Raw genomic sequence first — 27,847 nt, forward strand, 5'->3', positions numbered from 1 at the left:
GACCATGCCCTGCATTGTTTACACGGAGCCGCGCGGAACACGCGCGATCGGTTCCAATAAAAATGCCCGCATGTCAACGTAAAAATGTATTACCCTGGGGGAGCGAAAAATTCACGATCCGCCCGGAGGGTAGGTCGTCGCGAATGCGAAACGAGGCCGCAGGAAAAACGGGACGGGCACGTGCGCACGCGAGCCGCGTTTATTTCCGCGGCGATCTGTCGGCCCCCGTCGCGCGTAACGCGTTCAACGCGGCCCATTATCATGAAAATTAGGACCGCGGCTTGCAACCTGCGCGTCGATGCCGCGTTAATTTTTCATAACTCAGCGCGCGTTTTAATCGCCGCGGAGCGAGTCGAGGGGTTGGAGCTGGGGGACGGAGAACGGTCGCGGGGCGGGGATAAAAACCGTGGACGACCGGCGAAATTGAAATTCCATGGGACAGGTAGGTGGGTCGATTGAGGATTAATTGGCAGCTATTTGGACGGACACCTGTGTACAGGGCGTAGTTAATCTCTAAATATCGCCCGCGCTACCCTTGTCGCGCTTTTTCCTCTGGATTTCGTTACTTCCCGGTTACGTAGTTAGTTGGTTATGGATCGAATTGTATAGTAAACTGGCGTTGCCATTTCATGCACAGATGCAGTCCTTCGATAATGCATGAACGAATTTCAAATAATAATAAATAGTATAGTTTATAATTGATAGAATGTAGTTTGGAATCACGGTCCATTAATAATTTACAGAAAGGTCTATATATTCCAGTGGAATATTTTTTAAAATTCCTTACACCCAATGGACGTTGAATTCTAATTAATTCAGACTGGAAATTGATGCTGAGAATCTCATCGTCCTTCTATTCATGCTCGATATTTGTACGATACCGAAGAAACAAGCAGCGATGCGTCCAATTACGCAAGAATCCGCCGCGAAAATCCGTGGGTGCGGTTCCGCATTCAGGCGGAAAAGTTGCCCGAGTGCCCGACCCCGTCTCCTTTCGGCCGTCGTTCATTCAGCAATCTTGCGGCAACCGGGTGAATAGGATCCGGAAGACGGCTACGGGAGCCGTGGCTCGACGAAGGAGCCGCGAAACACGGTGGCTGCCTTTCAAAGCAGCCGGAAGATCCGTTTTAATTCGCGTCGGAGTCACGACTAAGCGAACAAATCCGCCTGGCTCGGATAACGCGTATCCGTCTCCGCGGCTACCGCAACAATGACTCCGTCGGAATTTGCGATTCAAATGCGGGGCTGGAACAGCCGACGGGAGTTGTGTCATTGCGCGCGTCCACGGCTCAGTTGCCACCGTGGCGCGCATCGCTGACGGCTGCACAACGTCCGCGCGCGTCCCTTTTCGTTCTCCGCCACCCCGTCTCTCTCTCACTGTCTCTCTTTCTCTCTTAGGCGCATTGTCGAGACGTTCGCAGCCGTTTCACCGCGTTGGCTACGTCAGCAGACAGACGTCAGCGGGCCACGTTTACGGTACCATGACCCGGTCGAGCGCGTGGCGCTTGGTCCCTGTGTCAGCGTCGCTGCGGTCGACGCTGACGACCGCTCGCGACCGAAACGGACAATGCAGACGTTGGAAACCCTTGCGACTCTTGGATCACGCCCCATTCGAACATCCGTTCGACGCGAGGCTGACGGATGCAGGTGCATATCGTGGAGAGTCGATGGCGCGTATAGTTGTAACGATTTGCTGGGGGGTGAGTCGCGCGAGACAAGGATGGCTGAATCTGTGACACGGATGAACCGGCAGATATACCTTTCGCGGCTCCATTGGATACATGTGTGGCGAACAGAAATTGTCTAAAGCGTCGCAAGTGTTCGTAAGATCAGAGCGTAGTCGTTAGTAGTAGTACAAGACTACGATTAGTCAGACATAGCCAGTGATCTCTGGTAACTCTCGCATTTAACGCTAAAAAGATTCAAGGATAACATAAAAATTCGAGAGAGAAGTATTTTGAAACGTAAAAATAGGTATCTGTAAGCAAAGCTTAAAGCTGGTTGTCCACGGACCTGTTTCTCGTAGCTCGTTAAAAAACACCAGTTGAAAAGCAGCTTCGTCGTAACGAGGAACATCGTCCTCGTCGAACGAGCTCGTCCGCGTAGGGTCGCGCGTTCCGACCGCGAGATTTATATCGCTGGTATTCTTTACTCGATTATTTTCGCCGTCGGTGGAGGGAGATACGCGACCGCGGGGCCAATTCCCGGGGCTGAATGGTCAAAAACACCGGGTCCCCGTTTAAAATGAATGAAAACCATACGCATAAATTTGACCGCCGCGGCCCGATACACACGGTCACCGCGCCGCGTGCTTCATAATTCCGCGCTTTTTGCTCCGGGGGATGAAAAAGCCGTTTCCGCGCGGCGTACCGGCTGGAGCGTGCCGGCGATAACAACGCGGGCTCGGTCTCTGATAATAATTAAACGAAAGTTAAATGGGAAATCTCGAATTCCACGATAATGGACCGCGCCGGATCGGGAGACGGGGGCCAGCTTCGGGAACTAGTTTCGATTCTGTCACGTAGCTCACCCCCAAACGCCCCGAACCGTGGCCAACCCCTCCTGCGCGCGGAGAGCCAACGCCTAGGCTTCGCTGGCCAACGTTCGCGAGAATAACGCGAAATTAATTTTCGCCTGTCCGAATTTAATGACTTCGCGCTTCGATACCGCGATCGCTCCTCGCGTTTCTCGATCCACACCGCTGATAATCGACGATTTATTAGCGCTGGAACCGGCCAGATTTATTGGTGAATGAAAGAACCGCGGGGGTGGGCAGGGGAGGGTGGCATCGGTTTCCTGCTGGATCGCGTATAGTTTCGATTGCAAAGGGAACTTCTTCCCTTCGTAATAAATTGTTTCCCTTTTTTCTACAGGAACGCGATAAAAAGGGGAGTTTCCTTTGGAGAGATAGAACGGCGGGAACGAATTAAAAATGAAGGGAGAAGAATGCGCTGAATGGTTGAATACAGTTACGCACAAGAGAAACGGGGGATATCATGGGTAAACCGTGGGATAAAAATCCCAGCAGAATCGTAAAAGTTATTTACAACACCAACGTTTAATTCCTCCGGACGGGGGATGAAAAGCAGCTTCTTATGAAATTACCGGCGCCGCGAGGAAGATGCTGTAATTATCTCAGCTCGTTACGTTGGCGTAATCGTAATCCGCAACGCGGCGGAAACACGGTGCTGTACGTGGATTCAAAAAGCTGGTCACTGGCTAGCCAGCCAGTCGATTTAACGAATCCTTCATAAATATTATCGTCTGGAATATATCCGGGGATATGAAAAATTACTCAGCGTAAAGGATATTTTAATCCCGTTTCTAATTTCCCGTACATTTATAATTCCAGAGCTTTTTATCGTCCCATTCCGCGGAGCAAAGAGACATTAGTGACGCGAACGAAGCGGTCGTTAATAACGCGAAACGACCCCCGCGTATCTCATTGTTCCCCCCGTCGTGTCTTCAATTAGCGTCGCGCGAAAAAATTTTAAGCAACCGGAACGGATCCATTAAGACGAAACACGAACTTCTTCGTCGATACGCATTACCATTTTAATCACTCGGCTCTGATAAAACCAAGTCGATCGACGAGGGAGGAAACGCGAACGAGAGATATCGTCCCTCGAAATCAGCATCGTCGGACCGGACGAACGAGTTGTTATTCACTTTTACAAAGTTATAATCCGCGGTAAAATTGAACCGTTGCCAGCGGTTCTGGGATCGCGTCAGACGCCGCAACAGGTAACGCTCTCGAGCGCGGCCTCGAAACAACGAGACGACGCCAACTTACGTCGACCGCGATCGAACCTCGCGAATTTTTCCTCGATTAAATTCGCGCGATGTTCGCGCGCGCCGGAAACTCGATCGCGAAAATGATGTACTCGCAGCGCGTCGAGCGAACAATCGGAGAATTCATCGTGGCTAATTTATTCGAGCCCGGCGCTGCTCGAAACAGAGACGTCCGTTTATTATATTTGCCGACATTTTAATATCTGCCAGGCATCATCCCCCTCAGCTGCACGCTCGCTACGAACGCAATCGTTGCTCAGTTTATTTGTATTCGAAACGCGAGGCAACGGGCCGCGTTCGTTCCCGCGGCAGCAACGAAGCCGTGAATCAAACTCGTCGAACCCGTTTAAATATGTCGGCTGCGTGTTCGCCAAACGCGCTCGCCGTTAGAATCCATCGTTATTTGTCGTTAGCGGGCGTTTGTTCGACGCGCGCGAGCCACGTTCGCTCGCCGTCAGCCACGGGGAACCGTCGATCTGCCAGGGGGTAGAAAAAAAAGAGGACGCTCCGCGGTCACGTAACGAGTTCCCCGCAATCTGTCGAATTTCGCTCGACGGAAACGTGGCAACCGCCCCCAGTCTCGTTCTAATACTCCGTCCTCTTCCCGCGAACGACCAGCGGGAACTAAACCGAACTCCACGCCCGCCGATTATTTATTCATCCCTCGCTCGGTAATCGAGACTATAATGGTTCATTTCGTGGAATTTAGTTACCATGCCCTCGCCAATTATCCGAGCTTATTCCCGCTATTATTCGCAGTTGAATTATTTTTGCCGTGGCACGATGCGAGGGGGTAGCGCCACGGTCGCCATTATTCCCCAGCGATCCGGATGATTTAACGAAGCCGAAACGCGATACCTATGAAATATTCTGTACCGTTCCTTGTTCTGCCGGAGAAGTGACAGACCGCTATACCACTGGGATAGATGGAACAAGAGAGAGAGAGAGAGAGAGAGAGAGAGAGATAGAGAGAAAGAAAGGAATCGTGGAAGGCGAAGCGGATTTTAGTAACGCGATGGATACTCGACGCTTCGTAGCACAGTTTTCATCTGGTAAATCGATACGTTCGGGGATTGTTCTAACAATAAAAGGCGGGGAGCGAGTATATACGGGTGGATGGAGTAACTTGGTAACTTAGTGCTCTACGCACTTGGAACAATAAGGTAAAAAGTGACGTTAGATGGGTTTACGGTTTCGAGTGGCACGAGTGAGGAGGTATCAAGGATATGCGATGAACGAATTCTCTGACAGCATCGAGAATATGAGAGTCGCGTAGCTTGGACGCTGTGGTAACATTTTATGGTGGCGAAGTAAATGGGTCGCGTCGCACGCATTTTTTATTCCTCTGTTACGCGATCAACGTTATTTACAATATCGTGCGGTATTTTAATCACGCGAAGTTCATTTACTCTAATTAGAGAGGGGTGGGTGGTAAGGCGGGAAAGAGCGTACGATCGCAGTCGATACGGATCGCGTGACAGAGAGTAACGATTATCGCGTACTTTCGGGCAATCAGCGGCGAATGGGGCGACCATGGAAATTCTGCCATGGAAATTGGCCAAGAGGAACAATTTGTACGGTCACGAATTCGATGACATTATTATTCCGGTCCGCGTAATCCTCGCGCTCGGCTGACGAATATTTGACGCAGCTGGCACTCGATTCGATTGCATTTAAAACACCTAATTCCATCAGCATGGGGTGCAGCCAGGGCCAAGCGGGGAGAAATCGAGAGACTCGCTGCGAGCATCGCTCATTTGTATTTACCGTGTTTAGCGATAGTAATAAATTGGACCATCGCGAATGTTTAATCAAATAAATTTCCTCTATATTCTCGATACCGTGCAATTTTTCCCGTTACCGATTACGAGGATATATGAAAACGCGAAGGTGACTATCCCAAAATGAATCGGTCCCCCGTATAATTTATCGCGAATTAAATTTGATTGATATCTTGTTTCTATTTCCGTTCCACTTTCCTTGATCGAATCGCAAAAATTATATCGATTCGATTTAAACGCGATTTCACGTGTCCCCGACTTCGAGCTAACCAGAGGAGAGAATCAATCACGATCGATTGCGCCCTAATGAATGGCCGGCGTGACGTAAAACATAACTAAAGCCGGGGATTTATTGCGTCGCAACGGGACGAATTAAACGCGTCCCCCGTTATTTCGCTCAAATTCGCGACAAGATTCCCGTGTAATCCTCTGATCGTCGACGAACGTTCGTACTCGCTCGATTTTCCCGCACGCGCTCGTCTTGTCTCCCGTTTCTTTTTTTTACACACATAAAATGGAGCATTGAATTTGACGAAAATTACTTCGCAGACCGTAAAATATGATCGGAAACGAATGTAAACATTCGATATGAATGAGGCAGCTTATAATTTCAAGTATTTTACGACCGTGTTATGATTCAATCGCGAATTGAGTAGTAAAATTATTACGCGCGACAAGGTACCTTTGCGTCTATTATTGACCATCGGTACACTCATTAAAAAGAACATCGAACGTTTATCAAACAGTAAATCTCGTAATCATCGCGAGAATGAAACGCGCTCGTTAAAGATCAATCTAAAAGCGAGTGAGAATTTTCAGAATTCACGAGCAGGAAAGCCAAAGGAGAAAAATCGTCTGCCACGGTAGAGGGTGTGGGCGAGACAGAAGAATCCGGCCGGTGTGGAGATAAAATAAGTTCTCGAGGCTCGCTCTGGCCATCGTCCCGTAATTACCGAGCAATTAACTGGACGAGAACGAGAACGTGTCTCGCGGAGCGAATTTGGCGCTCGTTTCGGGCGAAACGGAACAAAGTAAGACGGGAGGTCGGGTGGTGAAAAAAAAGGCGGGCCCAGGTAAGGGCTGGGCGCGTTTGAATTTCAATTCTCGCGGAATTAGTCGGAATTCGCGATCAGCCGGCTACGCGTTGGCCGTTCTGGATCGTGGGCCCTTTTAAAATTCCCTTTAAGTTCCTTCGTAACGAGGCGCGAACGCCCGAGGAGACTCCTCTTTTCTATTTTTCCCCCTCTCTCTCCCTCTTCTTTTTACTGTTCCTCCGTCCCAACGATTCAACGCCGGTGTTCCATTTCCCTACGCCAGCGGGGAACAAAGCTTTTTTAATTAAGAAAAATCGGCGGGATCTCGCGTTCCGCGCGCGGACGGGATCGTTTTGTCGCGATCGTAATCAAGATTCGTCGCGAATTTATTCGGCCGCGAACGAATGAGAATCCACGGCTACCTCCTTGGCTATCAACGGAAATACATACTTCGTTGGACTATCTAGAAATTGAATCAACCGCCTTCTCTACGCGAAGCGCTTTCTTCAAACTAACTTTACACATCGCAGACAGATCGTCGAAGATTTTAATTAAAAAATTTCATTGTTCCTGGTACACAGACATCTCGCAACAAAATTTACGAGCAATGTACTCGCCTCGAAAGAACATCGAGGAGAGCGTAAAAGAGTAGCCATCGAAGAGGGAATCTGAAAGAGCTCTCGTAGCTGCAGTTGATCAGCGCGGAGCCGCGAGGCGGACCGTTTTCCCGCGAAGCGGAACAGCAGTAACGTAATTAGACAGTCCGTCGACTGGAGAGGACGGAACGTGAAGCCGCCACGGAGGAAGCGCTCGTGAAAGCGCTCGGCGACGAAGAAAAACGAGCGGGTTCGTATTAGCAACGGCATCCTCGACGTTCTTAATTAACAGCTAAAATCGTCGAGAGACGCGCCCTCTCGCCACCGCTCTCGGTGGGAATAATTATTTGATTCCTTTCGAGGCATCCGCCGCGCAGAAACCGCGCCAGCGGATTAGCTACAATTTTCAAGCGGCTCCGATTAATCAAGTGTACCGATCGGTCCAGCGCGCGGCGAAATCGATTTCGAACAGGCTGGCCCGAACTAATTTGCGCCGGAACGCGCTGGCTACGTCCATCGTCCGAGTGAAACGGGCCGCGTTTGCTCGATCCTGATCGATTCGTGCGCGAAAAATACAGGCGAGTTTATAATTGCGGTAATTAAAGTCGCAAATAGCGCTCGCGAGCGCCGCAGTCCGCGGACAGTGGATTGGTTCTGCCGTTCGACCGTGTTTCGAGCACAGTCGGTGGATCCACTCTCTGTATCGAGCCGCGAATAAACACGGACGGTGATTAACAGCCACGATGAACAGAGATAATAAACCGTACGCGTAGATCGCCAATGGCTGACGCAGCACTGGTACTTACTACTGGTGTCGCGGTACCAGCGCGCGGTGAACCGCTCGAAGGAGACATCCGGCGAGACTCGTCGAGTCACCCCATAAATTACTCGCGCAGGGGAGAAATTTTCCACAGTGGATGTTTTATGAGTCATTGGACCAGCCGTTGACGGTCACGAGTTGATAGATGAGGAGGAAAAACGAAGGAAGAATGGTCGATTGCTTTCAAGTGGAATAGCGATCGGTGTTGACCGATCTTCGAGCTTGGAGCGCAGCGAGTGGATGCTGCGTGTAATCTTAACGCGTTCGGTAAATGTTTGCTCGCGTTGAAGTATGTAGCCTGGGCTGTTTGATCGGCGCTTAATTACCGGCTAGAGTGGCGCGCATTTAATGGATGGAATTGCGTGATCGATTGTTCCCGGATGTGGTAACGCGCGAAGGTGGTTTATCCAGGCGACATTTTCTCTCGCGTCTTCTCGCGCGACGAAATCACGTTTTCTCGCGTGTCTATCTCGAATTGAAAGAACGTAACGACCGGTGGAGACGAGAGAACGCGAGTCGCCTCGATTGTCAAGTCCAAACGTAAATGAATAGCACACGGGTAGAACGTGCGTGCACAGAGAGCAGGCGTTCCACACAGGTGGCAAGTTCGCACGAGTTTTGATTCCGGTTCCGGTTCTCAAGTTTCGTTTACCGTGTATCCATGCCTCCTGGCGCGGTTGTTGCGTATTAAATGCGCGCTCACTTGTGTCCGCAACCTCCAAATAAACTCGTTCCAAGATTTACCAGACGCCTGCATTCAAAGCTCGGACGCGGGATTAATTGTTCGCTGCTAGCTACGAGCTGGTGTTAACAATACGTTAATTAAATACTCGCGGTGCAGCACAACCGGCTTATAAACCTTTGGCTCTGATAGAAGTTTCCCAACCCTGATCATTCCCATGCATCATTTAAAGGAAACTCGATCTTCTCGATTATTGCGTTTATGACTGAGCGGTTCTTGGTGGACCGGATGCTGTCGATCTGCGGAGCTGAACAACAACAGGCTTAACAAGCCCGGCTTCAGAAGAAGAGGCGAACGTGACGCGGATGATCCAAAGCCAGCGTCGAAACGCGTAAACCGCGGCCCTGTCGCGACGGACGTTGACGTACAAACGACGCGGCAGGGGCCTAATTTAATCGACCAATTACGATACCCCGCGTATAATGCCGTACGTCCATCCCGCGATGTCCCCGTGAACCACTCGACGACACCGTGCCGCGTTGTGGATGCGGTTTAACGTCCAGCCCGGTCTACGATTTATCCAGGGTGGCCGGTAAATCGCGAAACGAGCCGGAAGTGCGGCGGCAGCCGGCGAAAACTCGATGATCCGCGTTACGGAACGATACCGCGAGCCTGTCCGAATCACGTGGCCGTCCACCGAAACAGACGAAGGCTTGTCGGCCGTGCGACAGCCATTGTTACCATCCCGGTTACAATCTCGACCAATTTCTGTCCGTCTGTTTCTCTCGTTGCCACTGTTAAGACTTGGCGCGCCCGTTGGATTTATGACGTCGCGTTACAGCCCGGCGATGGCAAGATTTATGGTACGATCGTGTGACGCGGACGTTCCCGTGGATCCCGCGGAAAACGTTCTAATCAGTCCAGGGAGTATCGCATTGTATCGTGACGTGAATTATTCGCGGATCACCGAGAGAGCATCGAGTTTCTTTCGATCATCGATCTCTCTCTCTCTCTCTCTCTGCCAAACGTGTCAAAGTCCGTCAACGTTAGGTACGATTAATCATAGGAGAACGTTAGGATTTAACGAGAACCGCGTACTAATATTCCATCTCATCCCGTTGCAATCGCGTTAAGGGGGTTAAAGGAACCCGAAACTCATCGTATTTCTCGTCACTCCACCGGAACGAGTCACCCTTCATTTTCATGGTAACAATCCCGGAAACAATATCACGGCTACGACAATCTCCCACACGTCTTCATCGTCGCAGAACGCCATTCCACGCTCCGGAACATCCTCAATTAAGGCAATTGAAATTATGTCGAAGCCCCGTCGCGGTTTAATTAAATCACCGCGGGGGAAACGTGACGTTTCGCGCGGTCCCAAATTAACCGGGCGAACGACGGGAAGAGAGGGCAGAAGATGAAGGGGGCGCCCGGGAGGGATGGTCCACGCGTGATTTCAAGTACAGCCAGAAATCCATCGGACGTAATTTACCTGTAATTAATGTTATCGATTTCCCGCCCTCGGTGCCGGCGTTCGACCGGCGTGCCGGTAATTATACAGAGGCATCGCGGGCATATTTACGCGGGAAAATACAGTAGCTCGTAATTACACACAACAAACGCGACGGAGTATGTTAATCCGTTCGGACGATTCGTAGCCAGTCGATCGCGTTTGCCAAACAATAACATCGCCACCCTCGGCCACCCCGCGTTTCGTAACGACCCCGTATCAATTTATCGTCCACGGTCTTTCACGCTGCGCGATCACTTTTTCGCCGCGCTGTTGGTCTTCGTTGAGGAACCGTTGATCGAAAAATCCGCTACAGGAAACGAGTATATCTGCGATGTTGAAATAAGTGAATCATAAAGCGCAGTTTCATTCCATATACTCTCCGTCTGCCACCCAACGATTCGCAAGACCGATCTGAAAAGGATCACGGTGCTCATATCGAGACGCGGTTCGCGCGTCCCCGCGTCAATGGTGTCGGGGCTCGTAAAACGAGCTTACCCGCGGCGATATCTCGCGACAGAAACGCAGTCGCGTACACGCGGAAATAATTTCGCTCCCCCATTCAACCCTCGAGGTTCGCCAGCGCGCGTTTTATCGCTGGCACGCACGTACCGCCGGGATTCGTTGTGCAGAGGGAGAAAGGGCGGAAAGAAGCGAGGGCGAGGAGGAGGGAAAGGTCTGCCGTAGGTCGCGCGGAACGTATCACGGGGCGGGCGGTAAATTCAACGACGACTTTTCCTGGGGAAATTATAATTTTCCCTCCCGTAAAGAGCGCCGCTCGTGACGCTAATGCGAGCGTGCATTAGGCGAGAAAAATAGCGGTGGGACGTGGAAATTTGTACGAAGGCAAGACCGTCCGCGGGTTAATCACCGGGAAAATGGCGACAATGGCATCCCGTCGCGAATTAAGAATCGACCATGCGAGACCAGCCACCGGAAACAGGGGTCCAGGTGAGCCACGAGGGCATTCGCAGTTAAGAAGCCACGGCTTCCTCCTCGAGACGGTTCTCTCTTCCGCAAATTTTTCGAAACGATCATTTTCGCGCAACTCGGTGCTCCCACATTTGGAAAGTAAAAAATCGTGTCCTCATTTACTGCGAACGAGTGCCATCCATTAGTGTTTTAAATCGCGAAAGAACAAATATATTAAATAAAGGACGGTGAAATATCGGAGTTTGTACGAATACCATTTTAAATTGTTCGGGACGGTCGAAATAAATTCGCGCGGGCCAGCGTTTCCACTTTTTGTTACCATTTCCCTGGTTAAATGCTAGATCGCGAACAGAACCACTCTTAATTACCGCGACGCGCTTTTTCCCACCGAACAGATTCGCGTAGTTCATCAATTCCCCCATCCCAGATTGCCGGAACGCGATCACGTTCCGATAGTAAAACGTTGCATTTAATTACCGATCGTAAATGCAACAAGCTCATCTCCGTGCGTCCATTAAAAATTGAACGAAAACGTTCGATCGCCAATCATCCCGATTAAACGAGCGCGCGTGAGAGAAAAAAACGAGAGAGAGAGAGAGAGAGAAAGAGAGACACGGGGCCAGAGGAACGTAGAAAAGTGCGCAACGGGATGAAAAACGGGGGCGCAACAAAAAATTATCCGTTTCGCTCGTAACGGGAACGCTTGAACGTCGTAACGACCCCTATAAAGGGAACCCATTCGGAGCAAAAGCTTCGTCGTTCGAGCGATAAAGCGCACGCTGGCTTTGTTTATCGCGAAACTCGAGGCCCGCTGCGTTCGAACGGACTGTACGCCGGAGTTATCGGCTCTCCGCCGTATAAACCCCGTAGGGAAAGGAAGCGGCGGAAGAGTTAAGCCAATTTGGCTCCCAAACAAGTACGTGCTTCATGCACAGAAATGATCCACTCGAGCCTTAAGTCTCTTTTATGGGATCGCTCGAAGATGGTCTTGTAGTTCTTGCTCTAAGCTGTTTCAGACCTGTTCATCCTCCGGCCACCGTCCGCCTCCCGCCCTCGCTCATTTCATCCCGATCGATAAACCACTTCAATTACCTCGCAGGTAAACGGTCTCGGTAGTCTCGATACGCCTCGAGGAAACGAGCGCGTGCTCCACGCGCGTGTACCTACCCCGGGTTCCTAGTTCGCGGCTGGTTTCGAATCTTGTTCCCGTACCCCTTGGCTTCGCCACCGCGACGCCAGTATTCAACCCTCGCGGCGAAACAAAGCTTCAACTTGTACGAGTCTGGAGGATGGATCATCCGTCCGTGGACGAGAGAACGGATCAGGGGGAAGAAAGATGGTTTATCGCGGCAACGTGAGGATCATTAATCGAATAACGGGTACGTGCGGGAACAAGCCAGGCCAGCCTGTCGGCCAGTGCTACCGTTCGCGTGAAAAACCGGAAGGGGCGCGAGCCGGTTCATCAAGGTCGCGTCACCGACGAAGATGAAGAACGGGCTCCACTTCGGGACCGGAGCAATCTACCCATGGTTGACGTTAATTATCGTCCACCCGAGAGAATCGAGAGGGATAGAAGCATTATTTCTGGACGACCCCCGGGTGGAGTAGTTACGGGAAAATTCTATTTGGGGGATGGCCGGTTCTTCGCTGTCGAGTGAAGTTTCCCAGTTACCGACACGCGAGTCTACAGAACTCTCTACTTCCGTTTAATTGTACGCTAACTTGGCGCATCATAAATGCGTCCAATGTTATCAGCATCGGAAATTCCATGGAAATTCGACACCCTTCGGTCATCCCTGGATATCACCCTGAGAACCGTTCTCGATTCAAACCGCGAACGGATACCGAAAACGCTGTACGAGAGTGATAGGTGGGTATTAAAGTCTCGTTTACGCGTGCGCCTTTTCGGTCATCGACATATCCGTCGAAAATATAATTCTCGTGCCGTTGCGCGTCGCCACCCTTATCTCTTCCGTGTCGACGGTCCCGACGCGACACTTTCCGTGGCGCAAACCGCGCAAAAACCGCGGCACCCTGTGCTCGCATCAGGAATCTATCAATATCGACGAGGGTTGCGCGATTTTTTGTCCATCCACCCCGATACTAATCCCTGGTATACTCGAACGTCCTAGAACCGGAGGATGACCCGGCTCGCGCCCCTGGCTGAGAAGTCAGAAGTCGTTAACTACCCCCAACGCGATATCCGACGATGACGTTGCGCCTCCAGGAAGGATTCGCGCAAGGATTGATCGGCGAATAACTGGGCGGGATAAACTGGCGCGTTTCAACCGGCAACGGGATGCATTCTCGTTGCGATAAGGGGTGCGAGAAATCGAGGGATTGACGAGCGTTCGCAACGGAAAGCGTGGAAGAAACGCGATAAGCTCGACTTCTTGCAACCCGTTCGAAGTTGTTCACGATCGTGACCATTGTGCTCTCGATGATACTGCTCCTTTTCCATCGCATATCGGCGGATTCGATTATTTCTAACGATCGATCGACAACCCTGAAACTTACTTCATTTTCGAGAAACTTTCGCTACATCCGTTCGTGCCGCGACTATCGAATTACCGTGCTGTCCATCATTGAAATCGTTCCCGCGACTCGGGAGACGGGAAAGTTTCTCTTTCGCAAGATGCCATGGTCGACAGAGGCCAGGAATACTTTCGACGAATCGCGGTGAGTTTCAGCAACGCGAATTCCAGAATCGCGGGCGATCGGCAGGGAAGAAAGGGGTTAAGGAAGTTGCCGGGCGAAACGATTAAATGGCATTCCACGGGGCCACGGAACTTTCCGTTTGCCAGTAACTTCTTTCGCGATTCATGGCTCACTCGGCATTCCGCCCGGATTATGTAAGGATTATGTTCGTCGTGCTACTCGCGAAATCGTCACTTTACGTCCCCCCTTCTATTCTTTATGACGCTGTAAAATATATGAATTCATAAATCGAATACAGGTCGAGAGTACATTGTAGGCTTATCGAAATCGTACCTTCGATGGAGGACGGATTTAATTTTACGTGACCCGTCGTGGTTCACGAATAAAGAGTCCGGCGCGACAAAGCAGACACAAACGAAACGCGAAATCGAAATCGCTCACGGTTAAATGGGATTAAAAAACGAATAAAACAGTCGCATCTATCGTGAATGTTGTTAGCAATTTTAATTACGTACACTTTAATCACCGAGCTATCCGGGACGATCGATCGAGCAGCCCCTGTCGGCTCAGGCTCCGAATAGTAGACCGAGCAAACGTATTGGTCGCTGAAACGAATTCGAAAACTTCCGTGCCGGACATGCTCGATTGTCGAATTAATTCGATGCGCCGAGGAGCGGATAAATAGGTCAATTTATCCGGCGGTACCGTTGCCGAGTCGTCGAACACGGAAATAAATACCACCTGACGACGAATCCCGTGGAAATCCGCGCCGACCAGCGACTTTCCGATCGGCTTTTGATCGCCGCGCGAGAACCGTGTCGAGTGCTCGTAATTTAAGCGATATCCGGCTTAACTTTGACGAAATTAGCATACATGAATAATTGCGAGCCGTCGAACCGATCCTTTATTACAACCGTTCAATCGTCAGACGGGAATTCTATATCGCGCATATGCATTACCGATATCCGTCTCGATCGTGGCAGAAAAGAAGCGTTAAATTTCCGCGAGCAGAAAAAAGCCTGGTGCCAAGCAGCGCGACGAGAATATTATTATATCCCTTTAATAATATCGAGGACTTGAAGATCGTTGCAAGTGGAAATATCGCACGCGAATCGATTCCCTACAGCGGAACTTTTAACGACTTCATAAATCCGCGCTACTTTTTTCCCATCGTATAACACGGCGAACTCTTCGACGAAGTATCGCGAGGGATGGTTCATTATGTCCGTCAAAAAGTTTCTTCTGAAATTCACGACGTGCCGCGGGTTCGCGCGACGAACGGGAGCGATCGAATCGAGCGGGGGTGCGTACAGATCTGACGCGTTTCATTAAACCGACGCTCGTTGACTTAAATCAACAAGAGCCGGAGATCGTCGAGCTGATCCAGCAGTGACGTTGCGATCGAATCGCGACGGCTACGCTGCTGGTAACATCCCCGCGGACGATCAAAGGGGGTGGAAACGCGACATCGCTGGTAACGCGGGCGTGGCTCGCGAAAGGACCGCGACAGGAGGAGTAACGCGCGGAGGTTTCGCTAATCGGCTTCGAAAAATTCACAAAAGAGGATTAAATTTTATTGCAGCGAAAGAAATACGGGGAGCGGAATAAAATTCCCAACCTCTCGCGCAACCGGTACATTCGTGTTACAGGTGGAAAAAAGCTCGGTCCGGAGAATGCGGCGGAGAGGAAACGGGTTGGGGCGAAATGAAAAATAGCAAAAAATGTTGGGGCTCCATGGTCGTTCGCCGAACTCTAGATTAACCCACGCACCGACACTCGCGAAAAAGGCCAAATATTCGCGATAAATCCTCGAATTATCCATCGGACGATCGTAAATTAAATACAGCATCCCCTGGTGTCGAGAGAACGCCTATCGAGCTATACGCGAGGGGTGGCGGCGAACTCTCCACGTTTCTCTGTTCCTCGTGCACGCGTCCATCTACGCGATCGGGATGGATGCTGGTTCCGTCGGCGACGCATTCACGGATTTTTCAACGGCTTTGTGCGTGAGACAGCACGCTATCAGGGTCTAGCACCCTTGTAGGTACGCGTGCGTCGCGTATTGAAAGAAGAGGCTGTTTCACGGAGGCTGAGTAAGAACGAAGGGTTGCGCGTACAATGTCGCGCCCATCTCGATTACGTCATACGCTGTGATCATTCGATGGCCTGTCCGGAGGAGTTGCGCAGTTGTCGACTAATTGAGACTAACGTCTGAGGGGAAGGGTGTGTTAATTGGTAAAAAAAAGGGGAAAAGTGTAGGAAGCGTTCGGGCGAAGATTAAAATTTCAAGCTGCCATCTTCGTGTACCGTGATGGCAAAACGTATCGACATTCTGTTGCATCTGACTGCGTACTAAAGAAGTTAATGGGATCGATAATAAAAATAGTATTAATAATAATAGGAATCATAAGATCGTGAAAAATGTGCAACTTCGATTCGATATACTGTACGCGAGGACAGATTCACGAGTCATTTCGTTAAACCGTTAAATCGTATCGCCGATAATAAAGACGTTGTTCGATAAACGGCGAGGCAGAAAATAGAATTAAGGCGCAATCTTTATAATCGTAGCCGGCGGTGCTCCACGGGAGAGAAGGCGTCCAATCGAATTTCAGCGTCCCCTCCTTGTAACGACGTTACTCGATCGTAGAATTGGCAGCAATCAGAGAGCTTTAATGACGTTAACGAGGCTATTAGATAACTGAGCTCCACTGGAGAAAAACAAAAAAGTTCCCTTTGTGCTCCACGAGCGGCGACCAGATGTGCCGTTCGAGCAATCGACGTTTAAAACAAGGACGCGGCTAGCGAGAGGCCTACGTCGACCAGCCGTGAGCACGCCTTGGAAAACGAGATGCAGCTCGTTTGTCTCGTGCCGCGTCAGAGAAATGCAAATCTGAACTCCTGGAAACGCAATCGCGAATCAAAGCCGTACACAGCCGCGTACAAAGGACAATTATCGGTTTCCACCCCGAGCAAAAGGATCGACACGTGCAACTTTCAACTGCACGACCGAGGGGGAGGATCGATATCAGTCGGAAAGCCGTGATCGATTAAACGAAACGTGCCAGCGCGCGCCTGGTACACGGGGGCTCTGCTGTGTAATACGCAATTATTGGAGCATCGCTCGCTTATAAATCCAGCGATGACAGTGTTCGTCCGATAATGAAGGGGTGGCAGACCGCGTGGTCGTTGCAGGAAATCGTCGATCACCATAAAATCCTTTCTAACCGTCGCGAGCGGCTAGCAGTTAGTTCTAGGAATAACGAGCGCGCCCCAGCCATTACCTCTTACGTGGAAAATGTCCGGTTCGCTAATTGAGAACCATGGGACTGTGCAGATCTTTTTTTACAACCCCTCGAAAAAGAAGAAGAAAAAGGAAAAGAGGGAGAATGTGAAACAACGGAGGAGAAAAGGTATCTGGTATGTCGCGTTTAAGGAATTGCACACCCCTGGATTCACTTTTATACCTCTGTCGCGAGTTTCATTCCCCTCTTCTTCAGCGTCGCCCCACGGCGACTTGTCGGCAAATGATTTGGATGAAACGAAACGGTGGGTAAATGGCGGGCGCAAAATTCGCGAGGCTCGCCGCTCGTGGGAAACCAATAAATCGCTTGCTCGCGCGCTCCTTGCCCCGCGCTGAAAATATTTTATTCTCCGGCGATAGACGAGCGAACGGAACATTTTTTCGGCCCGGCTCGTAAACAACTTTCGCGATACGAATTGGCGTGCTCATCGAAATTGCGTGCCGGTGACAAGGGACACGTACAACCGAGGAGCGAGCGTTCATTTATTAGCGGCGTTCCGCTCTTTCGCGCCCTCGTCGCTTCGTTTCCTCCGTTCGTTTGATTTTCCCAATTCTTTCCGATTCAACGCCTGCGCGGTGTCAAAAAAAAAGCTATATATTCCATCGCAACACGCGGCGTCCGTTCCAACGGTCGATGATAAATTATTCCGCGATCGATGTTCGTTCCTCGCGGAAACGACGCGTCCTTTTATCATACGAAACTGAACATCCTGGAGTCCATTAACAGAATCGACGAACCGCCGTTCGTCGACGCGCGACGGAGAACTAAAATATTGGCTTTAGGCGGCTCGACATCGAACGATGTTCGTCGACGCGGAAAGGTAATATCTCGCGAAGAAGAGATTGTTCTGTTTTCATACAGGAGAACCGTCGTCGAACGGGTGGCCTCGTGAATGGATGAAACGGTTCTCCCCGCGTAAGTCGTTCAATTTCGAGCGACGACGGCGACTGGGTGGATCGAGAGTCGATCGGAAGTTTGCGTGAATCGAGGGAACGCGTGCGAACGCGACGTTCCGTTGCTTTGTCGGGAATTTCATTTGTCTGCTGTCGCAGCCGGGGAGACGCCTGTAACGGGCCTCGTAATATCTCGTTTAAAGGCGTCGACGTTTCCACGTGTTCGCCGGGGTCCTCGTTAAAGCGAAACAATGGGCATTCGGATTACATCCAATTCATTTATCACGGGCTCTCGCCGTGGCTACCGAGAGGGAGGCTGCAGAGGCGGAGAGAGAAAGAGGAAAAAAAAAACAATGAAAAACCAGGCGACCCCTTCTGTCGACCATCGGCGTCGAGTGCACCGCACGCTTGCCAAGATATTAATTCCTTGGTTAACTCGGCCTGATATATGCTGAGCCTGGCATTCTGTTTTCTAACGATCGCTTCCTGCTGGATTAACACGGTGAATACGGGAGTTACAAGAGGGGGTTGTTTTCGGCGCTGACTTCTCTCTTGAACAGGGCTGATGGTTCATCTTTCATTTCCAATACAGGCTTCGTTAAAAGCTTTAAAATCGATAACGCTATTATTGGAGTTGTAGGATATCTGAGATCCAAAAAAAGAGTCCGAGTTAAATTGCACCCTCTAAGATATCCTCCCAAAAGTGGCACGTAGCCGGCATTGCAAGCAAAACACTTGGCTGCAGGTGTTTTTACTAGCTCGACTATCCTCGCACGGGGTTGTTTCTTATTAATAAAACGGCTCGCGGTCGCGCTACGATGGAAAACGCGCGAGCCGCCGTTGAACGTGCCTGTCTTGATAAGCGTCGAATTAGCGGCGGTGCACGGCAATTAGTCAGAGGGAGGGGGGGCCCAGATACGTGCCAAAAAGCCCGGCGAACTCGTGCTCGGTTGCCGGGGAACTTCGCGACTACTTCGAACGTAAATCAAAGGTGGCGGTGTTCAGTTTTAGCGGGACACCCGTTATAGAGAGGCTGCTCTCGCGGTGCCGCAGGTTGCTCCTGGATTAATATCCCTATCTTCTGTCCGCGTACGCGCGACCCCTTTCAGAGGCACACGAGCGTGCGCTACTATTTCGCGTGCACGGAACCAACCCCTTCGAACCGACACCCATCTCTCTCCCTCTCTCTCTCTCTCTCTCTTTCTCCCTCTTTGTTCTACCGACGGCACCCGTGGTTCTTGTGTCTGCGACGGGGAACTCCGATTTATGACTCGAGGTGCTTCGATGAATCTTGATGCGCCTCTCTGTAACGTCCTCCTTTCTCGTGCCTTCGTTTATACGTTTCGACAGCGGGACTCGCGGGTTCCGCCTCTCAGACGATGGTATAAATATAAAAATCCGTTTGCAGTAAATCCACCGTCCCCGTCCCCGGGTAACTCATTCCCAAGACCAGTGATATGTGCACCGGTTGATTCGAGATGGCCGCTGCGGAACATCCCCGTAACTGGAAAGCCACTTTATGCGCCGGCAGCGGAAGCCAGGACGCTGTCAAGCTGGAAAACACCGAGGCCACGGAGCTTATAGTCGAAGTTAATCTGTCTAATTCCCTGTTCCGTCGCGCGACGCCCGGCTAATAAGCCAGAAATTATCCGGCGAACGGGGGGAGTGAGCTCGCTTTTCACGTGGCTTAACGTTAACTCCGAGCAGCGAGCGGGCGCGCGGGCTCCTGCCAACCGCGGGAACAAACAGCCAAGAAGACGGGAGGGGACGGACGCGCCGCGGAGTCTGCTAATCCCGAATTCAAGGATGAACGGTGATACCGCGAATTCCGGAAGTCCCCGGGATTTAGCTGCGCAACGGGGTGCTGCGGTCGGGCGCCGCGTTTTCGATGCTCGTCTAACCGCCGCCCGCGGGCCGCGGTTAAGTGGTTTAGAACATTGCGATCGGCAGCTCGTGGGCGGACAATCTGGAAACGTTTCCACGAGGAGACGCACGGTTTGCCGGGCGACCGTATGAGTTTGCCGATTAATTTGACAACAAGCGCGCACGCCGGCTGCGGAACTTTGCAAATGGCTCGTGCCGTGATTTACACGCCCGTACCGGTTTATCGATCTACCACCGCCCAGGCCCATTAAAAACAAGCACGGCTTGCGCTGCGGACGTACGCGAGTTCGCGATCCGCTCGAGGCGTCGATGTGGCTTAGCGAGCGTTCAAATCTCGCTCAGCAACCAAACTTGAGGAACGAAGAATAAATGATAAGGTTCGATCGCGTGGCCATTGATGTCGACGAGTGCCAATTAAACGCATATTCGAAGTTCGATCTGATGTTTGCGCGGTAAGAATCCGGAAATTGATGATACCAGTCGACGCAGGCCGGAAGGCAAACCAAAGGGCGACGCGTTTACGCTGGTATCGCGCGGCAACGATCGCCGAGGCTGCGGACAATGGTCCGGGTGGAAAATACGGTTACAATACGGGGGATAATAAGCAGTCACCCTCCACGCGGTTCCATAAAGCGAGCGTGTAAGAGGATATTCGTTTACAGACGCGTCTATTAAAACGGACCCTCGAGTGGCCAGCTCTGGTGAAGGACGTCGGGAGCAGAGGCTGTCAGTTCCAATGGAAGCTGCCATTAAAACTGATAGAAAGAGGGCCGGTACTTCTAACGCTGCGGCTTTATTATTCCTAAAGGCTGCTTGGGATGGCCCGCCGTGATACTCCCAATAATAACGTATCGTAAACGTTCCGGTTGAAGGGGACCACGTCGAAAGAACGCGACACAGAGTGGATGTATAAGATGAACAGCTTATTCAGGACCGTTTAACGACGATAAAGAGCTAGGACACCAGATGAACAATTCAATTCGCGATCGTCTGATCGCGATAAGACGTACGGACACGATCGTCTCGATGAGCCGTCGAGATCACGTTGATGGTTGCGAACGTAACCGCGATTAATCAGAAACCACTTTGCCAGGATTAACCCAATACCCGGGTGCAGGAAGAGTTTCGCGATACCATCCGATCCCATTCGCGTAATGCTCACGACAAAGTCTCCAGTCAGATATTCGCAGGTTCTTACGAGCGTCACCGTCGATTGGTATTTCTCGAAGGACGGAGCGTCGCTTAATTTCTCGTCGAAAGGGGAAGACAAGGGACGGCGTCGCTGGTTCCCGCGGCAGGCTGGCTGTATCCATGACGACGCGATGACAGCGTCTTCCAGTCGACGACGACGACATCAAAGAGCTCGACGGGAATTAGTGTCCGAGCTGAGAGGAATCGAACGCGACCGAGGAGGATAGACGAAGATGAAGCGCGCGGTTGGAAAGCGCGGGGAAGAACGGAAGCGATGAACGACGCCAACGGAGGGCGAGAGTGAGAAAGAGAGAGAGAGAGGGAGGGAGGACAAAGAGGGTTGAAGAGACAGACGGCACCCCTTGAGCTATTGATCAACGACCAGCTACCGACAACACGCCCTCTTAATTAAACCCTCTGGGAATTCGAGACCGACGTCTCCGTGCTTGTAAGTAGAAGGACGTTTGCGAATATCCTGCGAAACAAGTACAGCGAAGAAGCGACCTACGGAAACGCTACAACTTTCAATAGCACCGCCCTTGAGTCGTGCGATCGAATTTCCAGCTTTTTCTGGCGAACAATCGTTTCCCGTGGAATATGGAGAACGCTCTGCCTTTGGAGCAGTTTTGAATTTGAAATCGGGGTAATAATGGCAGCTATAGCAGTGTTAGTAAAAGCAATAAAATATAATAGATCGAATAATTTATACTCTAGTATTATATCCTTCATCCTACAACAATATCCCGCTATTTAAAAAGGCTTCCTATAAAGGAAGCGGAATGAAATTTTTTTAATAAATCCCCAAGTCAGTTTCCCCGGATGTTCGAGATAGTTTATCGTCTTAGCTTGTTGAAGAGCGTGCGAGGTATCTCGGAACTTCGACTGCTTCTTCATAATACATAAGTTCAGCGCGAAAGGAAATTAGCGAGCAGAGAGAGAGAGAGTGAGAGAGGCAAAGGATACGGCTCCTCCTCTCGCTCGGTGACTGAATTTAATATTAACGAGCGCATCGTACCGAATTAAAGGTGCCCGCTGCCTCTACTACGGAGCTACCCTTAATTATTCGAGTTGAACGTCTTCCGGCCTCTCACGGCGCTCTCTAATTTCTATTTCTCCCGCTAGCTCCATTTTATCCGCCGTCTTCCTATACCCACGGTGGTACCCGCCAGCCGATAAACCCGGGAAAGAGATTGCGGATCCCGAAGACGGCTGATTATTGGACGATAGACCGATCCGGCTGCCTATAATTCATGATGCTGCTTAGTCGACCGCAATCGGAGATAACGTGGCTGTACCCGTTAATATTTTACGTCGACGGCTCGATCGGGGAGAAAAGAGGATTCCGTTCGTTGATTTTTCGATGGTAGATACCGGGCGATTTTTAAGGATTACCTTTGTCGAAGATCGGATCAGTGGGTATCTCTGTTCTGTTAGCGACCAGGTTCGCCAAACACTAGACTCGCTGGCAATAATCAGATTTAACCGTTCGTTGGAGGAAATTACTGGGATCGCCTGACACCAACTCTGGACTTCTACTCGTTGCTACAACTCTTATTATTTCAATTCCACCCCTGCCAGAAGCGTTCCACGCGATGGAACCGCGTCATTCTTTAAGCGGCTATTAACAGTCTCGAACGATCTCGAATGAAGTTCGAACGGTCTTGAATTACCTGCGAACATGTTGAACTTTAACACGAACTTGATCGACCCTCGACGAACTTTCACGCGAACTTGATCGAGCCACAAATGACGCGACTTTCCCTCAAACAGAGATCCTCCTTAACATAACTTCGACAAACCCCCGAGTCTAACCAACCTTACGTCCCGCGTAAGTAACCTTCAATTATTACTAGAATCCTCTCGAACGAGTCCAGATGAGTCTCGCGTCTATCCAAGATATCGAAAATATCTTGGAGTCTGTTCCGAACGAAAAGGGGAGTAAGAGAAATTTCAAGTGGCTGCCACTTGAAAGGGGTGCGAGAGTCGAAGGGAAAGAGAGAAAGACATAGAGAGAGAGAGAGAGAGGTAGAAGTTGAAGGATGTTTCGCCAGGCGAGAAGGGGTTTGGCGTGGAACTGAGGGGGGTGCTCGAAAGGTTCGCTCGTCGAGTAATTAGCAACGCTGGCAGAGGGGAGGGGGGTGCGAGAGGGGACGGTTTATTAGCGCGGAAAGCGGCGAACACTGTGCTCGGGTAAATATTCTCGCGCGACTTCGCCGCGGAGGGATGAGGCCGAGCCAGTGTTTCCGTCAGCTACTGCTCGCTGGAAACGCTGGGATCCGCGTCGTGTTGTGCATTCCGGTAACCGTTACCGGAAGAGCAGGGTAATTACGGGATCCAGGTATTTGCGAGGAGAACGGGTCCATTCGTCATCGTCTCGGGATAAATCAGCGATCGAGGGGCGAAACGATTTTTCATTTATGCGCTCCTTTTGATTAATAGTTTAATGGAGTTTCGAGAAAAGAGAATGGCGAGGCGTGGAAGCGGGGGCTGATCGGATTATCGGATCGCACCGGATTCTTCGAGCTTTTGGCCGACTGAATACTCTTGTGTTTATAGTGTATTTGTTCTACGGCGTTGCAACAAGCTCTGCAAAAGGATTGCTAGGGAGTAATCTAGTTCGGTGTTTGGTTATTCACGTCCCGTATATTATGTAACAATTCGATCGAACCGATATGCACTGAACCGCTCGCAGCGTATCAGAATTGTTAACGAGGCGAGAGATTGATTAAAAGTACTTCGGGGTTGTGTAATGTACCGTGGATTAAAACGTTATCACGAGGAATGTGTCGGGCAACCCTTCCCAACCGTGGACACAGTGTAATTCACTTTTTTTCCCGGCGACCAGTATGAAATTATTACGCGTTCCGCGAGGTCTGATATGCAAGTAAGATGAATCATGCAATTACCGGCCCCTTTGTTCGGACCAACGACTCTCTGTTTCCACAGTGAGATATTCTATTATGCAGATGTGGCAAGCGCGGCCGTTTAAAGAAGACTACAAGGCACTTGTTGCCCGTGGAAACTTTTCCTAGTTAAGCGACACTTAAAAAACCCGATGGAAATTTGTCTTTCCAATAACCTGCCTATCTATACCCCAAAGAATCCATGAATAATAACTTGAATATTTAAATAGTCGCTTGTAAAATTATTTTTTCCAGCCTCGACTGGTTTCCTCTATAAATGCTCGCAATACCTTGAACCCCCTGTTGGCCTCTCACATCCAAACCATAGGTTACACTCGAAAAAGCAAAGTTTCCTTCGGATATTATACCGGTCAATCTCTCATAGGAAACTTCTCACCATTCCGCCGACGCTTCGCCGTCGTTATTGCCGACTCTTCTCGATTTTTCTCCGCGCCCAGACAAGGCTAACGTTGAGTTAGCAGCAATAACTGTCCACCTCTGTTTCAATCGTGGCCCCCGATGCCAGCGCGAAAGAGCACGATCTCAGCCTCGCCCCACTTCAGACATTCATACCATAAAGTTTCTGGATCCCGTACGCTCGAGGGTTCTGTAAACAGCCCCGCACGCGCTGCAAACGAAAACTGTCCAGCGTCGAGGGACCCCCCCTGCAGGATCGAGGAGTTATCGCAACGGACAGCGCGGAAAGGATAACACGAGGCAGTGAATTAACAAAGCCCCGCGAAGAAGGGTTCAAAAACGGCGTCCCGATTCTTTATACGAGCATCGTGCTAAGAATTTCGACGACGCCTCGCTTGAGGAACGTCTCGCGTGGATTGTTTTAGCGAAACGGATCCGCGTGAAACGCGGTGAACGTTAGAAGAGTAAAAAAAGCTGCTCGATTAACCTTTTCACCCCATCGTGACGCTCTGCTCTCGCTTCCTCCGCGATGTCCTCAGGCCATGCGATCTGCAACAGAAAGAGACAAGTCAGAAGTGGAAGACAGCGAAAACGATCAACCAACCGATTCACGCGTGTCACGCGGGGAACCGCGGCGTCTGTTTCAGGAATCAGCCGGGCGAAAAGTTGACCGAGCTTGGGGAATGAAACGAGAGGACGAGGGAGAGTCGCGCGGCTCCCCAAGCGCGGAAGGGTAAATTTCATAAAAGTTCGTTTCCGCTCGCAGCCCTGCTCGCGGATCGAGGGACCATACCAGTAACCTCGGATGAATTTTACATGAATCCCTTCTGCCCACCGACGAGCGAGTTAATAGCGGCAAAAAGAACTTTGCCGCTCGACCGGCTCGTTAAAAGACGCCCACCCCCGTCGGCTCTTTCTTCTTCCCCTGTCCCCAGCCGTTCCGTTGTCGTCGTCCCCCCCGTGCTTCGATTTTATTTCGCGTCCTCCGTGCTAACCGACTCCGACGAGGGCGGGCGACGGAGCCCTTCCGCCGCGATCCCTCCGACACCCTCGAGAACCGCCGTCAACCACCCCTCCCTCGCTCTTCAGCCGCCCCTCGGTGGCACGTTCAATGCCGCCGCGAAGGGAGCAAATAAAAGGATTTCCAAGTTGCCGGCAGGTAGCGAAGTTCCGGGTGGGCTTCCTTCGGGGCAGGCTAACCCTCGTTTCCGTTCGCCACGTCCCGCGCCGCGCCCTGGCAGCGCCCTGGCAGCGCCCCGTATTTCGTCGACTCGACGAAAGAATGGCAAATTCCAGTCCCTACCCTATCTCGTCGGATATCGATCTGACCTGGCTCGGTTATCGTCCGCGTTTATACACGGCTCGCGATAAGAGAAAAGGAATAACAGGGTGACGCGCTTTTGTAGCGGCGCCGGTAAGCTTTCGTTCAACGAACGCTCGCGTTTCGTGTTTATTCTCGCGACCGTTGTTTTTCTCCGCGCCTCCCGCTATCGACAAACGGAACCTTCGTTTCGCAGCGAGTTACCGTTGGCCATCGAATAATTTCGTGCCTGCGTTTCACTCTACAGTGGATGAAAATCGCGCTACAGTTCTTCGTATTTTCATAATGCTCGCTTTATTTATTTGGTTACAGCAACGTTTAACTCTCGACTATGGAAAAGAGCGAGTAGATATCGCACGAGGGAATCAAAGATAGAATAATCCTACGAGAAGACGATCCAGAGAAGGCTCTCCTCGAATGCAAATTCGATCGCGGATGCGCCCTTACCAGGAACGCGGAAAGAAATATTTAATGCGAGCGTACCCGTACGCAACGGGAACAGGGAACCGTCTGAAACCATTTCGGATCGCTTTGTTCAAGCCCAGCCGTCCGAAAAGAACGTTTCCGGCCGAGAACGCGCGGTTAAATTTTAATTATACAATTTCGGTGGGAACGCGCTAGCGCGGCTGGCATTCGCCACGGGGAAAAATGCAAAAGAGTGGTCGTTCCTCTCCGAACAGACGGAGAAGAAGGAGAGGAAGCGTCGGAGACTGGGGAAACGACAATTTCCCAATTGCGAATTTCTGGGCTTGACGGGCCTGATAGTTCGCGAGGCCAGGGCGTCGTCGACGTCGTCGTCGACGAGAACTTGATGGAAAGTTGTGTCTCATCAATTCGACCGGTTCAATTCCGACAACGCTGCCTCGTAAATATTGCACGGTCCCGAAAACCGTTTCCGTGAGTATCGAACAACTGCGCGACTTCATTCCGGGGTTGTGTGCACGCTGGCGCAATTTGCGACTATTTTATTATGCCTGGCAATCCCCGCCGGTTCCCACGGATGCTGGCGTGTCTCCCGCGAATTTGGTAACGCGTACTTGTTGCTGCCGCGGACTACTCGAGATTAACGCGCGAAATTAGAAGGCACGAGGGTCTGCCTCGTCAGCGAGGAAGTCGAAACCGAGGAACTTCCACCTCGCGAGCCGTGCCGGCTGTGTAACGACTGTTTGCGCGAGTTCACCGAGGAATTTCAATCTTCGCGGACGTGTCACGAACGTTGTTAAGAATCTGGAGAATTTATGAGACGTTTCAATTGGAACGTTTTGGGGAAGAGGAAAGAAAAGAGACGAACCACTGTTCCTTGGAATCGATGTCATTTTACACGTAACCTCGAAGAGGCAAAGGGAAACGATCGCTAAATTATTTTGATTAACGCGCTCGGATTGCGAACGCGCCAACCGATTTCCCGTCGCGGGAAAAAGAATCACCGCGCGCCTCCCCTTTAAACATTTAATTGCGGAGAGCACAAATGAGATTAACAATTACGGGGAGCAAGGTGTGAAAGTAATTGGAATGCATATTGCATCGTTAGCGCGTGCCGGTGTCTCGTTAAAATTAACGAAAAATAAAAGGCACGGACAAGGAAACAAAAAAGAGGGGGCAAAAAAACATATGGCGGAACGAGGAAAAGGGCGGACGTTGAAACAAACCGGTGGCGCCGGCGATTTTCCCGGGGATAAAAAATTGGCGCAAACTACGCCCCAGCGTGAACGCAATTAAATAAATCCCATTATACCGAAAAGTAACCCCTTGACGCAAGTTAGCGCCGGTAATCCCACTAATTGCGTGCCGATCGGAAAAACGATTCCGCCTACCCTTTGTGTATTACTCCAAATTAATCGTACTAAATTGTTCTCTAAATAGAATAGACAAAGAAGGCGAAAAAGAAAATCGAGTCGATCGCAGCTTGCGTATTATCACGCGAACGAGGACCACTATTTTTCCATAATATCAGACCTACCATAATAATCCATCGAATGCCCATGAAACGTTAAACCCAGTCGATGCTTCGTATTTCACAAATCGCTGAGCCATCGAACGAAACGCCAAACAAGACGAGTCGATCGTTCAGAATCCACCGAGTGGCTCGCCGCTTAATCATCCGACACGACTCGTGCATCAGCT

General features: G+C 50.8%; 1 long non-coding RNA gene across 1 annotated transcript in view; it reads right to left on the reverse strand.

Annotated features, from left to right (window-relative positions):
• The window catches only part of LOC143424396 (uncharacterized), a 182,100-nt gene that overhangs the window by 127,769 nt on the left and 26,484 nt on the right, over nt 1-27,847 (reverse strand). The window contains exon 2 of the long non-coding RNA XR_013101929.1: nt 24,890-24,951. This is a non-coding gene — a long non-coding RNA (uncharacterized LOC143424396). The remainder of the gene's footprint in view (nt 1-24,889; nt 24,952-27,847) is intronic.

Source organism: Xylocopa sonorina, chromosome 6 (genome assembly GCF_050948175.1).
Source record: "Xylocopa sonorina isolate GNS202 chromosome 6, iyXylSono1_principal, whole genome shotgun sequence".
NCBI classification, from domain to species: Eukaryota; Metazoa; Arthropoda; class Insecta; order Hymenoptera; family Apidae; genus Xylocopa; species Xylocopa sonorina.